Source organism: Rhyacophila brunnea, unplaced genomic scaffold (genome assembly GCF_057557595.1).
Source record: "Rhyacophila brunnea isolate RB1 unplaced genomic scaffold, BYU_Rbru_1.0 scaffold_13, whole genome shotgun sequence".
NCBI lineage: Eukaryota > Metazoa > Arthropoda > Insecta > Trichoptera > Rhyacophilidae > Rhyacophila > Rhyacophila brunnea.
Window position 1 is genome coordinate 16681617 of NW_028232785.1, and position 13989 is coordinate 16695605.

At 34.3% G+C, this 13989-nt stretch overlaps 1 long non-coding RNA gene across 1 annotated transcript; it reads right to left on the reverse strand.

Annotated features, from left to right (window-relative positions):
- Positions 1 to 4484: 4484 nt before the first annotated feature.
- Positions 4485 to 12332, reverse strand: LOC147076673 (uncharacterized). Its single transcript, XR_015069678.1, has 3 exons — positions 12103 to 12332; positions 7333 to 7485; positions 4485 to 6281 (listed from the first exon to the last, which is right to left on the reverse strand). It is a non-coding gene; the product is annotated as an uncharacterized LOC147076673 (long non-coding RNA).
- Between the last annotated feature and the right edge of the window lie 1657 nt (positions 12333 to 13989).

Here is a 13989-nt window from a genome sequence, read left to right on the forward strand (position 1 = left end):
GTCATAAGCATCTTAAAAGGAAATTCCCTTGGGTATGCAGCCTCCGTAAGTGATCTAATATCCAAGGCGTAGGCGAACTAATACGACCTCAGAGTAATATTATAAAGAGAGTGTGTATTGTCCAGCGATATGAAGCCGTGTTTATTGCGTATAACGCAGATTATAACCTAATTTTATTATTATTAATTTGACTGAGAAACGTTATATCATCATGTTGCTTCTCAGTACAGATTCCAAATTTAAACACAACATAGTTAACCATATCGACTGAGTTTAGGAAAAAGGGCGTCACCCTCGACTTTTCGTAAAATGATTTTATTAGATATTAACAATGTATACAACTAAATACACGTTCTGTAAAAAGGGAGTAAGCCTAATGCCGATTTATTATCTAAATTCAGGATGTAATTGGGCTTCCTTTAAATTTAAATTTTAGGAATAAAGCATTTACCCTCAATTTTAATGATTTTCTGTAATAACTTCTTTAACTATTAGTAGATCGAGAAGATATTACACCAAATCATCAATCATCATGCACCCAATGTCTGTGCTTATTTTTTTTTATTAATATTAAACCAAAATCATTCAAAAAACTTTTTTGCCTCTCCTGTAAAATGTGTTCTGTGTCGGTTACGCCTTTTCGCCTTAACAAGGTCGATATTTTCTACTAAATTAACTAAAAATTATTACCACTAACTTAATATTTAACACAAGAACAATAAATTTTAGCAATACGCGCAGTCTTTGAATGAATGGAGTCATTCAAACCAATATTTACCGGTGACAAAATATTTAATTCAGCCGTAGAAATTCTGTCTTACTCTAAATCATACTGCGGAGAATATAACCATGCTGAATACTTTCTCACTCGCACTTATGGTCCGTTTTTATTCAGGCCTTGGATACGACCTGGCAATTTTGGGGAGGTGTACTGTAAATTGGTCGACAACTCACGTTACGAGTCGGCACCAAATGAAGAAGAAGAAGAATTTAAAATACGTATTACCTTATGATCACAATTACTTAGATTTAATTCAAATAAATCAAATATCTTGGAACTGCTTACCTCTTCTACTGGGTGGGATTTTGATAATGAACATCTAGGCTGTGGATCTTCATAACTGATTTTGTTTGTTTTGTCTTCGACAGATTCGTCCTTGAAATCAACTAGCTGAGAATCAACCTCAGATTTTACATTAGCAAGGTACGTTTCAGTGCCCTGAAAAAACATTGCATTTATTAAGGGGGACATGCTCAGCGTAGGTCAAAATGGATGGTCAAAACCGTTTAAAAAAAAAGATTTTTTCGGTTAGGTACATGTTCAAACACGCGCGTTAACATGTTATTGCTCCTTACTTCAGTTTCAGTTTGTCAATTTATGGCTACGGCCGTATGTTGTAGCTGAACCACTGGGGAATGCCAAAAGAAATGGCGTATTTAAAAAAACACTATATTATTCTTAGGTCAATAATTATTATAAAGCAATCATTATTCGTAGGATGTTTATCACACTTGAATGGTCAAAGACATAGCTTATAATAAGTACCTTTAGAATTATCTTAAATTTCTTTTTACATACTTAAGTTTAAGTGCTAGAAGATATCAATATTTGGCCAGGTATTTTTTTCGACTAATACGTGGTGTGAATGAGAACTCTGCCATTCTTGGTAATATTGACTTGTGTGTCCCTGATAACTGTCTTAGAAATCGGTAGCATCAGTTGTTTGTTCTCCCGAGGAGCAGAACTAACCTGCCATTGGTGATGCCAATTGGGAGGGCAATAACTCTGTTCAACCAAATTGCTTCGGATGTTGATATATTCCATCTACGTGAGAATGAGTATAGTTGGATGTTATTTTATAAATTCTTAAAATAGGGTCTGCTTAACTCATCCGGTGTACTTCCGTGTACCTATATACTTAATATTTTTTGTATTTACACATTTATACTGTACATTTATAATACTTAATATTGTATAATTACAGTATAATGTTATACTGTTTTAATAATATTTCTTTGTTTCTAAATGTCATGTTGTGAACGTCTTAAACTTATAATTTGTAATGTCCACAATATGCAAAATAAATTAAAATTGAATTGAAATTAAAATTGAACAATCATAACTGAAGGAAACAGTTTGTAATAATTATATTCCCTCCAGATGATCCAGTCCGCGCCAAATGAGATTATGTCCAACTGTAGAAAGCGTGTTAGTACCTACATAATAATATTTTCAAGTGTCTTTCCCTTGCTTTGAACGTTTGAATGATTATATTATGCAGGTTCTTCTGTGCTATGCCGACACAAAACTTCATAGGTAATTGCCCTCTGGTTCCTTGTCCTTAGGGTCCATGACCGTACGAAAATATCGAGAACACTAATTTTTGTACAAGACAATAAAAATATGTGGTGGTAAGACGTGTCATCGAAACTGTGTGCGACTTCTTATGTTTAGGTAGGTACCTACTTTAACCAACTCTACTAAATGATTCAAATAATATGAAAAAGCTATCGATGACATATTATTTTGTTTCTTTATGTATTCAGAGCATAAATCAGTGAAACGGTAAATAATTTTCAACAATAGGTGAAACGAAATTTCGCACACTTTGCACAATCTGCGAGAGATACTTACTTAGTCGAGATGTGAGCACGTTAATTTGTTTTGTGATGGCGTCGGAGGAATATATTCTTAAATCGTGTTAAGATTACTAAAAAACGACAGGCATGTACTCGAAAAAGAAAACATGTCAATTTATATATTATTATTATTACCTACCAATATAACAATAATAACATAACATTAAATGGACGCATTTTGAATTTTTATTATGACAAATTATGTTTTGTTCCACACGCGTCGCGTAGTCACGATCTTTTTAGACCATGCCTCAGCTGAAGTATAGGTAGTCTTAAGTATTATAGTTGTCTGCTCTTTTCATATAGGTAGGTAGGTAAGGAAACAGCAAATTGTATAGATACCTACCATTTTCCGGAAGAACCTGTACCTACCTATTTAAATAAACATCTAAAATTATTTTTAAAAAGAGGATGCTGTTGCAAAGACCATAACCTTAAAAGGAAAACTTTATTGGAATAAAATCATTGTATGGTGGTAGGCTGTATCACAAGGGAACGAAAAAGATAGCTCACACAGGATCTAGCTATGAAGAATATCACTAGGTATTTACATTGTTAATATACCGATGATGGCCACGCGGCTTAAGCGTCGGTCTATAACGTCGTCGGTCCGTGGTCCAAATAATAGGCCTGGCAAGTACACAATATATTTTTTTTCAATTTGTGTATGAGTCAGAATATGGACCTAATAAGTTATGTAAGTGGCTGACATCCAGTTCTCGTAAAATCAAAAATCTGTTAATACACACCTCTACTCTGTGGAGGGTCCATAATTATTACGATCTTATTAGAATCGGACATGGTCGGGTGAAAAATATATTGGTACCTAGGTATAATATAAAATATTTACCAAACTACGTTTTAGTATATTTATATCTTCTGTATAGCTTGGTAGTCATACCACCCGCACACCCCGTATTCGTCGCAAACATCTGTTTACGAATACTGGGTGTGCGGTGGTATGACTTTAGGAGCAACGAGGAGATAAGAGAACGCACCAAGCAGCCTCTCATCACGCTGAGAGTGAAGATGCGACGTTGGACCTGGCTCGGCCACGTGCTGCGGATGCCAGAAGAGAACTTTAACCAGGCTTGCCTGTTCTTCAAGCCGACCGGATTCCGGCGACCTGGAAGGCCGCTAAATACAATCTACAGAGTGTATACGGCGGAGCTACGGGATGCTGGTTTGACCTGGAACGAAGCAAGATGACTGGCGAGCGACAGAGATTCTTGGAGGCGCCGCGTGGTGTCCATATGCTCCAGTTAAGGGGCGGATATGGACAAAGAAAGAAAAAGAATAGCTTGGTAAATCTCATTGGCTTAGTGTTAAATAGAGCTTCATAGATTTTTTGTGTATTTAAATATCTTTTATAATATTATCTTTAATTAATTAGGTACTTTGTCTTTAAAATTTGTGAATAAAATATAATTGAAACAGGTATTCTTTCAATTTGTAATTATGTATATGAATATAACAATTAATATATGAATTATGTATATAACAGCATAATATGTCAGGCAAAAGTTGTAGAGAATTATGTTTTCTACAAAAATAATAACAATTTTTAACGCGATACCTACTTTTGGTTTTGTGCTGTTTTTCCAAGATGGTGGTGTCTTTCTGGCTTGTGCCAACTTAAAAAATTTGAATTTTTATTAAGACCCAAAACTATAAAATGACTGATGGCAAAACTACCCCAATACTGACCTAGAACATCACGTTACAGATCGTGTCTGTAAAAATATTTTGCTTTCATTAGTTATTAAACTTATTATTATAATTTAAATATGACTTTACGTCAATGTAGTTTTGTGAGGGAAGGGAGAAGTTAAATCAAAGCCTTTCATATAAAATATGCTTATTTTAATTTGTTTGTATGAGTTACATTACAATATATCTGGGGAAAGGCTAAGGCCCGTTTCAGACGGGACACCGGTGTCGCGCACGTATATAACAAGGAGGCCTTTGTATTCGAATAAAAAGACCTTTGTATTATGTTTATGCGTCGGCCGCTACATTCTCAAGCCGCCGATACACATGTTTTTATGACCGCAGCCAGTCTTATGTTCTAATTTATATCGCGAAATTTCTGCGTCGACTCATTAGCTCTGTGCGTTCATAAACCTAATACAAAGGCCTCTTCATTCGAATACAAAGGCCTCCTTATTAAATACGAGCGCGACACCGGTGTCGCATCTGAAACGGGGATAAGTGTATGTAAAACCATCATCTAGACAATATAGTTAAAAGTTATTAATATTAAATAATATAGCCCTGCGCAATTCTCATGTTCTTTCATTTTTGCTTTTTGATTTATGAGTAAGTTTATGTCTTTTCAGACCATAAGCCTGAATACAACTAAAACTACATTCATTACATTTAAAAGGTTTTTCACCAGTGTGAGACATTTTGTGCATTTTCATGTTACTAGATGTTATACACGAAAAAGCACATTGATCACATTTAAGTGGCTTTTCTTTAGAATGAGACATTTTGTGGGATTTCAGGTTACCTGACTGTACGCACGAATAATTACATTCATCGCATTTATATGGTTTTTCACCAGAATGTGTCATTTTGTGCGATTTCATGCCACTAGATGTAATACATGAGAAATTACATTCAACACACTTGAATCGCTTTTCACCAGAATGTGTCATATTGTGTATTTTCATGCTATCCGATCGAGCACACGAGAAACTACATTTATCACATTTCAAAGGTTTTACACCTGAATGGGTAATTTTGTGTGATTTCATGTTACCAGATTGTACACAAGAAAAATCACATTCAGAACATTTGTATGGTTTTTTACCAGAATGAATGTTTTGGTGTTTTTTCATATTACTTGACTGTAAACACGTATAGTCACATTGATTGCATTTATAAGGCTTTTCACTAGTATGAATCATTTCGTGTAATTTTAAATCAGAAGACCGTATGCACGAGTAGTTACATACATCACAGTTAAATGGTTTTTCACCAGAATGGGTCATTTTATGTAATTTTAAATCGGAAGACCGTTTACACGAGTAGTTACAAACTTCACACTGAAATGGCCTTTCACCAGAATGGATCATTGTATGTAATTTAAAATCAAAAGACCGCATTGAAGAATAATTACAATCAACACATTTGAGTTGCTTTTTATCAGAATGACTCAATGTGTGTGATTTCATGTGGCATGATTTCATACATGAATACCCACATAGTGCACACTTAAACAGTTTTTCATTCAAATTGAAATTCATTGAAAGTGTCTTTGCATTACTGTAATTCGATGTGTAGTCAAAATTATTTTGTGTATCAGAATGACAATCTTTTAAATTTTCTCTTTTATGAATATCTTTGTGAAGCTTTATTAAGTCAATGGATGCAAAAATCTGAAAACAAATACCGCACACAAAATTTTCTTCATGAAAGTAGGTTTTTTCCAAGTTTATAACAGCTACCAATAATTTGGGATCTGAGACTTTTGTTTTAATGTGATCACGTTCAGCAATGCTACAGATCGTCCTAAATTCTTTTTTAATGCCTTCTTCGTCAATTTGCATTTCTTCACACGATTCTTGTCTTGCTAATATACTGCTCAACGATTCGAAACTCGTCATGTTAGCCAAAACAGAGGTTTCAGGAATACACTGAAAACAACACGAATATTAATAAAATAACTGTAAAATATGTAGAGAATATACGAATCTAAAGAAAGCAGACATTTATATTAATTAATGTGTCCGGTCAGTATATTAATTTCAACTGTCAAAAGTCATGTGAGCTATAACCATACTGACAACTTAAAAAAACATTTTTCCAGTTAAGCGTTATTTGTATCCCTCTTTAAAAAAATAATGAGACATGAGATCACGTGACTGAAGAATGTGATTGCATAAAAAAAAACGTGACAAGATGGTTGTGTGACGTGATACGGGTGAGGTAACCTTAGGTGTGGTAATTAATGAATTGATTATTGATACCTCCCTTAATACATTCACTGCTGACCAGTTAATTACTTTTAAAATATCATGCCAATTGTATCTAATGGCCATCTAATGCAAACGCGCCAGTAAATGTGTTAATTTATTATACTAAAACCGATAGCCAACATTATTACGAAATTCGATAAGAATTTATGTAACTACCAGTTAAAATCGTCGTAATTAACTAAGATGCCCGTTGCTTAATTAGACAAGCATACTGGCGCGAATCCAGCAGATACAGTTTTAAGTCCCGTCGGGTGTCGTATTATCGTGCGAGATGTTTTCAAATTATCTGTATTTTTAAATATATATATTACTTAATTATTAAAAAAAAACTAATCGAGGGGATTCAATCAACAGGCTGCATAATAGTATATTCATCACAGATCGGTTTGAAAATCGACACAAAGCAAATCATGTTCGATCCTATTAAGATCACAAATGGAACTCTACAGAATGGAGTTGTACTAACGGATTTTTGTTTTTACGAAAAATGGGTGTTAGCTACACTCACCCTATTAGGTCCATACTCTGGGCCCAAATAAATTAACATTGAAAAACAGTACCTATACGTCGACACGTTAATGCTTAGGTCAAAATGGGAATTTAAATATATATATTTGAACATAATACTATGAACCTGGTCATTGCCGACTCTAGCAGATCTAGTAATAGATCTCTCTATATGAGATATTAATCTAAAGATGGCGCTGACCTGGTTAATTTGGCTGCATTTCGAATAAGAGCAACTGGGTTGAGGTTCTGCATAGTTTATCGGGCGTAGTGTATTGTCAAAACACTTTTCCTTGAAGTCATCTCGTTGAAAATCCGTCTCAGATTTTACAGTGGTTAAGTTTGTTGAAGGTTTCTGAAAAACGATTTACAAAAAAACAAATTTATTAACACATCAATCTCTTTTTACGACGCTCATTTTTAAGAAGAGTTCAGTTTAATTCTGTCCCCTTTCAAACGGTTGGTAGCTTTGATAGGAAGGTGTCCCTCGAAAAGGGGTCTATATGCAAAAACTAAATTTTACAGGAGAAATGAAAAAACATAAACAACAAGAATTTCAGTGATTTATAGTAACCATCTATGATTTCTAAGGCAACTAATGGCAATGATTAATAATTACAAGAAAAAAAGAACTTTTTATATACTTACCACGTTTTAAAATAATTTTCTGTTGAATCATATAAACTTGACAATTTTATGTATTAATAAATACTTTTTTTGTACTTGATAGAAATACTGAATAAATATTATAGAATACTGAAATGTTATTTTGACATTTCATATTGATTTCCATAGTAACGAACGTATATATTAATAATTTAGTTGTTAGGACCCCTTAGCAACCAATAATAGTGAGTAGTAAATATTACTTTAACGATTTTTTTCCGAAACATATAAAATAGAATTTACTAAAAATTAATTCAATTCTGCTTAAAGATGTCCAAAAGTATTAAAAGAATGCATTGTCGTCGTGTTCTCATATATTCCAAAAGTTTCAAATGTCTAGCTAGTCGGGAAGTTAGTTAAAAATCTTCAATTGTCCAATACAAATCTTGGACAAACAAGAAAAAATTTGTACTGTACCTACACACAAGAAAAAATCTGTAAGTACCGGACCAAGGCCTGAACAAAAACGATGCATGAGTGCGAGTGAGAAAGTATTCGGCACCCTTACAATCTCTGCGACACGCGCTAGAGTAAGATAAAAGGTCTACATTTAGTGTGATCTAGTTTCCAAAAGTATCGCCATCAAATCGGGGCGAAACGCTTCACATAGCGTCGATAACTTGCGAGCTCGTGTTGCTAAAATTGATATTTTTGTGTTAAACATAAAGTCAGTGGTAAATATTTTTAGTTAATTAAGTAGAAAAGATGGTTCTGTGTGTCGTCTTAAAATGTGATAGCCGTACTGATAAGCAAGAAGATGGTATTACGTTTCATAGGTAAGTTGATACATGTTCGTGATAATTTATTTGTATTTTATTATATATTTTAATATCAGTGACCTAGTGTTTCTTTAAAATAACTTAAATTATGGATATCTTTATCTAATGGTTGCATTTTGACCGCTTAAAAATACTATATAACGTAAAAAAATAGAAAATTATATTTTATTTCTGAGCGTCTAGTGCGAGCACATTGGGCGAGCACTAGCGAAATGGTCTATGGTCTCGAACATTTGTAGACGAATGCGTTCGCTCACCCACAAACCAAACGCAAGGCACGCGGCTTCATTTAGCAATGCAACGGGTGGCGTTTAGATGTATCTATAGTCTAAGTACCGGACAAACAAGAATACGAGCTAATAAAAGCGTGGTAAAAATATAACCATACATCACTGAAATTCTTATTTATTTATTTAAGTGTTTCCTTTCCCCTGTAAAATATTGGTTATTTTATATAGACCCCTGTTCGAGGACACCTTCCATTTTGTTATCCTTAGAATGCCTTCTGAGAAATTTGGATACATGTAACTTGTACGTATTACTTTTCACTGTAGCACAGTTAACTGTGAGCTGTTATAACGGAAAGAGAATTGAGATAAAAAAATTACATTACAGATAGTATGTAATGTTCAAATTTGATTAGATTCAATGAGAACATTCATTTGATTTAATTGATATCTAATAATCTGAAAATAACACTTATTGTCATCAGATATTTGATAGCTACGACTTGATACTTACAAGCACCTACTTACGAAGTTACTTTGGAATTATTCAGAAATTATATTAATATTTACACTTTCCTTGTATTCCGATAGTTTTAATAATATATATTTTGAGTGACTTAGTTAGACAAGAATTTTCAACAGTAGGTGTGACGAAAGTTCTCACTCGTCGCCTGGACTCACCAATCGGAGACCGTCAGTAGAAGTGTGCGCACGTCGATTTGTTTTGTCATGGCGTCAGATGAAAATATTTTTAAATAGTGTAAATATGACTAAAAAACTTTACGTATGTACTTAAAAAAGAAAACATGTCAATGAATATACTATTATTATTAGTAGTTAACAATAAACATAACATTAAATGGACGCATGTTGGATTTTTATGACAAATTATAATATGTCATTTGCACAATCCGCGCATCGCCTAGCCACGATCCTTTTAGACCAGGGGGGGGGGGGCAAACTGCGGCCCGCCGGGTATTTTTTTGTGGCCCGCCATCATTAATTGTACTTCTGATAACGAATATTTTTTTTATAATTTTTAAAAAAAATAGTGATAAAAATTTGAAGAATTTGTTTTTTCGTAAATGTATCTATTATCTCAGTACGTCTTGCTTGCGTCTCGTCTCACACTATGTAACCACTATTTTCTACGTTTAACTCGTGACACATTTAAATACTTTTAACTCCGCGTTTCAAGGAAAAAAATATATGCCCATGATATGGTAAAAGTTTGAATGGATTTCAATTAAAACTCCAGTTATTCCTTCGACAAATATCGAATAACAACGTGGACCACTTTCCAACTTTGAAGTTGCTGAATATACCAGAATATATATTTGAAGAATATTATGGTAAAATCATTAAAGCTCTGAATGACGTTTTTTCACAAAGATTTGGTGACTTCCGAAAAATTGAGACAAGTTTAGCAATAGTATGCGATCCATTTTCAACAGATATTAATAGTGTACCGACAGAGCTACAACTTGAGATTATTGATCTGCAGTGTGACACTGATTTAAGAGAATTGCATCGTCGTGAAGAAATCTCCAAATTTTACAATGCCCTTAATTCAGACAAATTCGACCAACTTAAAGATTATGCAAGAAAAATGTTCGTTATTTTTGGATCAACCTATATAATATGTGAACAAACATTTTCTATCATGAACCTCAATAAAACTTCTTTACGATCAAATGTCTCCGATACCCATTTACAAGCAGTTCTGAGAATATCAACTACAAAATTAACACCTGAATTAAAAAAAAATGTTAAAAAATGTACAACAGTTTCATTCTTCTCATTAATTTTTTTGTAATGTTTATTTTTCGTGATAATAAATAGATCTAAAAATGGTAATTTACTTGCGGCTCGCCGCTCATTTTGAATTTGGCCCTCCATCCAAAAAGTTTGCCCCCCCCCCTGTTTTAGACCATGCCTCAACTGAAGTATAGCCTTAATCTATGACTGCTATATATTTCCGATGATCACGGTGAACTGTGATACGGAGAAATTTGAACGTAGTCAACAAGAGACGATGACCACACGTGATACCTATAATATTAAATACAAGCTACGCTGCCAACTATCATTGACAAAAATATGACGGGGTAAAAAAATAACCTAACTGGCAGAAAAAACCCTATCAAAGGAATTTATTCGATAGCTACCTACTGTAAACGATTATCACGAATGAAATATATGAGTTGGTTCATTGCCGACTCAAGTAGAAAGCCGATACATTCACAACGACTGGTCCGACTTTTTCCGCCCTTCCCGTTGTTGTCTATGGATGACCTGTCATTGTTCTATAGAGGGCTCATACTGACGCGTCTGTCGCGTTCACACAGGGAATGGTTTGATTTGGATAGATGAGTTACATGATAAATAATACACTAGCATTCAATGACATTATTAATGGACAACGCACTCAGTACAGTAACTAGCAAGTAAATTCGTGCATAGCGACCGTCGCACATGCATAGGTAGACATCATGTGACAAAATTTCGCAATTTCCATTATGCGATATCACGCATCGGGAATTAATAGCAATATCACCTTTATTCTAATGACGTTAGAACAGTGTTTTCAGTATTAATGTTCATTTGAGCGAGCGATATTGATATTAAAATATGAATTATGCCATTTAGCAGACCGACAAAAAGCATCGGGAATTTATAGCAATATCACCTTTATTGTAATGGCGTTAGAACAGATTATGCCATTCGGCAGACCCGACAAAAAAGTGAGTGTCATTTTATTTTCCAGATGCTTTGTCCATATTAATGTTATTGCTAGCATTAACACACCTACAAATGTATTGCATAGATCAATGCTACATATATTTTGGAAATCGATATTAACACCGGTTTTTGTGTGAAGGACTAGTCTGACATTGACAGCTGATTAGTAACAGGTAACAATGTATATTATTTATAAATAACACTGTTAGTTATTATATTTGATTTGAGATTTTTTTATAATTCAATTATTTGAAACGTGAAAGGGCGAATCAATATGTCAAGGAATCTTGGATCTGATTTTGACAGCTAAACAGTGGACCACTCGTTGCTTATGCAAAAAGATATGCTCAGGCTTTATTAATTTAAAGATGACGCTGGTTGGTTGCAAGGATTGTTTGATTTTTACTAAGTGAATAAAAATATATTTAGCGTCGGCAAATGTTTTTATCTGCCCTTGGACAGGTAGGTCTAAAGGCCCTTCGGCTTTAGTCATACAAATCAGCAGAAAATAATTAAAACTTATTGACATAGGTAGCATAAAATGTTTAAAAAACTAACCTTAAAAGTGCTTTCGACATCGTCACAGATCTCTTGTTTAATAATATATGTGTGGGAATTCTGGTTGTCTGAATTGACTATAGGTACATCAAACCAATGTTGCTCTTCTGCATCTTCTGCATCAGAGGCGATTTCATCTGGTTCAAGTTTCACGTCCATTTTTACGCGTGTGCGTTTGTCCGGCATATACTATGGTTGTATCGCCATAAACAATAATTTTTATGGACATTACCATAGAGTAAAGTATTGCCATAATATAATTATAATATTAGAATAACGCATACATAACATACTATCATATAATGAATAATGTTTTATTGCGCCGCATTCATCCGCAAAATATTCTTAATATTTGTATTATGTTCCTTGATACGCAAACCTTTTATAATGTCCCCCCTATGCATGGCCCCCACATCTTGAAGCGGGCCCCCAGGCTTTAGGCGCCCCCCCTACCTATCGCTAAGGATAAAGGCACTGTAATGCTCTAAAGTAGCGTTTTCCAAATGGTGTACGCGGTAAAATTAAAGTGTATATTTGGTGTTTTTTTGTATCTTTTAATAGTACATTCATTTGAATTGTGGATTTGTCGAGTATACAAAATTGTATCGTACAAGCACATACATAATTTTAAATAATAACATTATTGAAGGCGACATTTTTACAATGAGAGCAAATTTGTGATATTGTGTTATCTCACTTATCTGGTCGACAGGGCTCGAAATGGACCGGAGCGCACCGGAGCGCCGTTTCTGTTCGTGAAATCGGTAAAATTATCGCTCCGTCTCTTGGCAAAAATAATTTGACCGTCTGAGCTAGATATGCCATATATCAGAAAATGTAATACCCTTTTTTATAAAGTACGCATAAAATTTGATAACTATGTGAATATCTTAAGAAACTGTCGAGCGCTCCGGTTCGCAAACTTTTCCATTTCGAGCGCTGCTGGTCGAGTCACCACGCCGGGCCCCTCCTGAGTCAGAGCCCCCGGTCTAGAGCCCTGTCAGCCCCACCCTTGTGGGGGCCATGCCCCTATGGAACGGATGACGTCCTGCATACCCCCACGAGACGTCACAACAAGCTAATTTATAACAAAAATAGTAACGTACGTACATACCTAAGCTAGCAAAAGGAATAATTTTTATAGGCGTAATTTTATTTATGTATGGAAATATGTACATACTTACAGCAGGACATTTTGTACCTAGACTGCGAAATCATCGCTTTAGATATGTCATTGGCTTTAGGTTAGTTGTCGAATAGACCAAATAATAATATAAAATGTTCAGGAGATGAAAAACAAATTACATTACCCTATATTTAAATACATGGATGTATTTAAATTGTTGTTTTTACAGCATATGAATGCAGTTTTCATTACAAAGCAATTTAAAGAAAACGATGATTCTTGTCCATTGAGATACAAAAAATCATTCTGCATTAAAAGGTCGATTCCGACAAAAACGGATTTTCGACAAACCAATCTTATAACGACGAAATCTCTAACGTGAGACCTGTGGCGGTGACGCTCGTGTTGTGTCTTGCCTATGGTTTTAGATTTCGAAGTAGTATTGAAAGTACTGTAAAACGAGAAGAGGGGATGTAGTTCTCCAAGCCGCCAAGATAAAGATTTCGCACTGTACTGACTTATCTTTTGTGTTCATCATCAGTGTTCGTGATCATTAGTTCGGCAGCAGTAGTAATTCAATGCATGACGTGTAAACTGGCTATTTATAATTATTGTACATACTTACATAATGTGGAATGGAAAGCTACAAAAAGATCATTGATCTAATTCTGGAAGAAGGAAATTCCAACAATCAAACAAAAATTTAGTTTCATTAGATAAACTGTAGGTATTTCAAAAAAAAAATGCAATGCCGTTTCAAT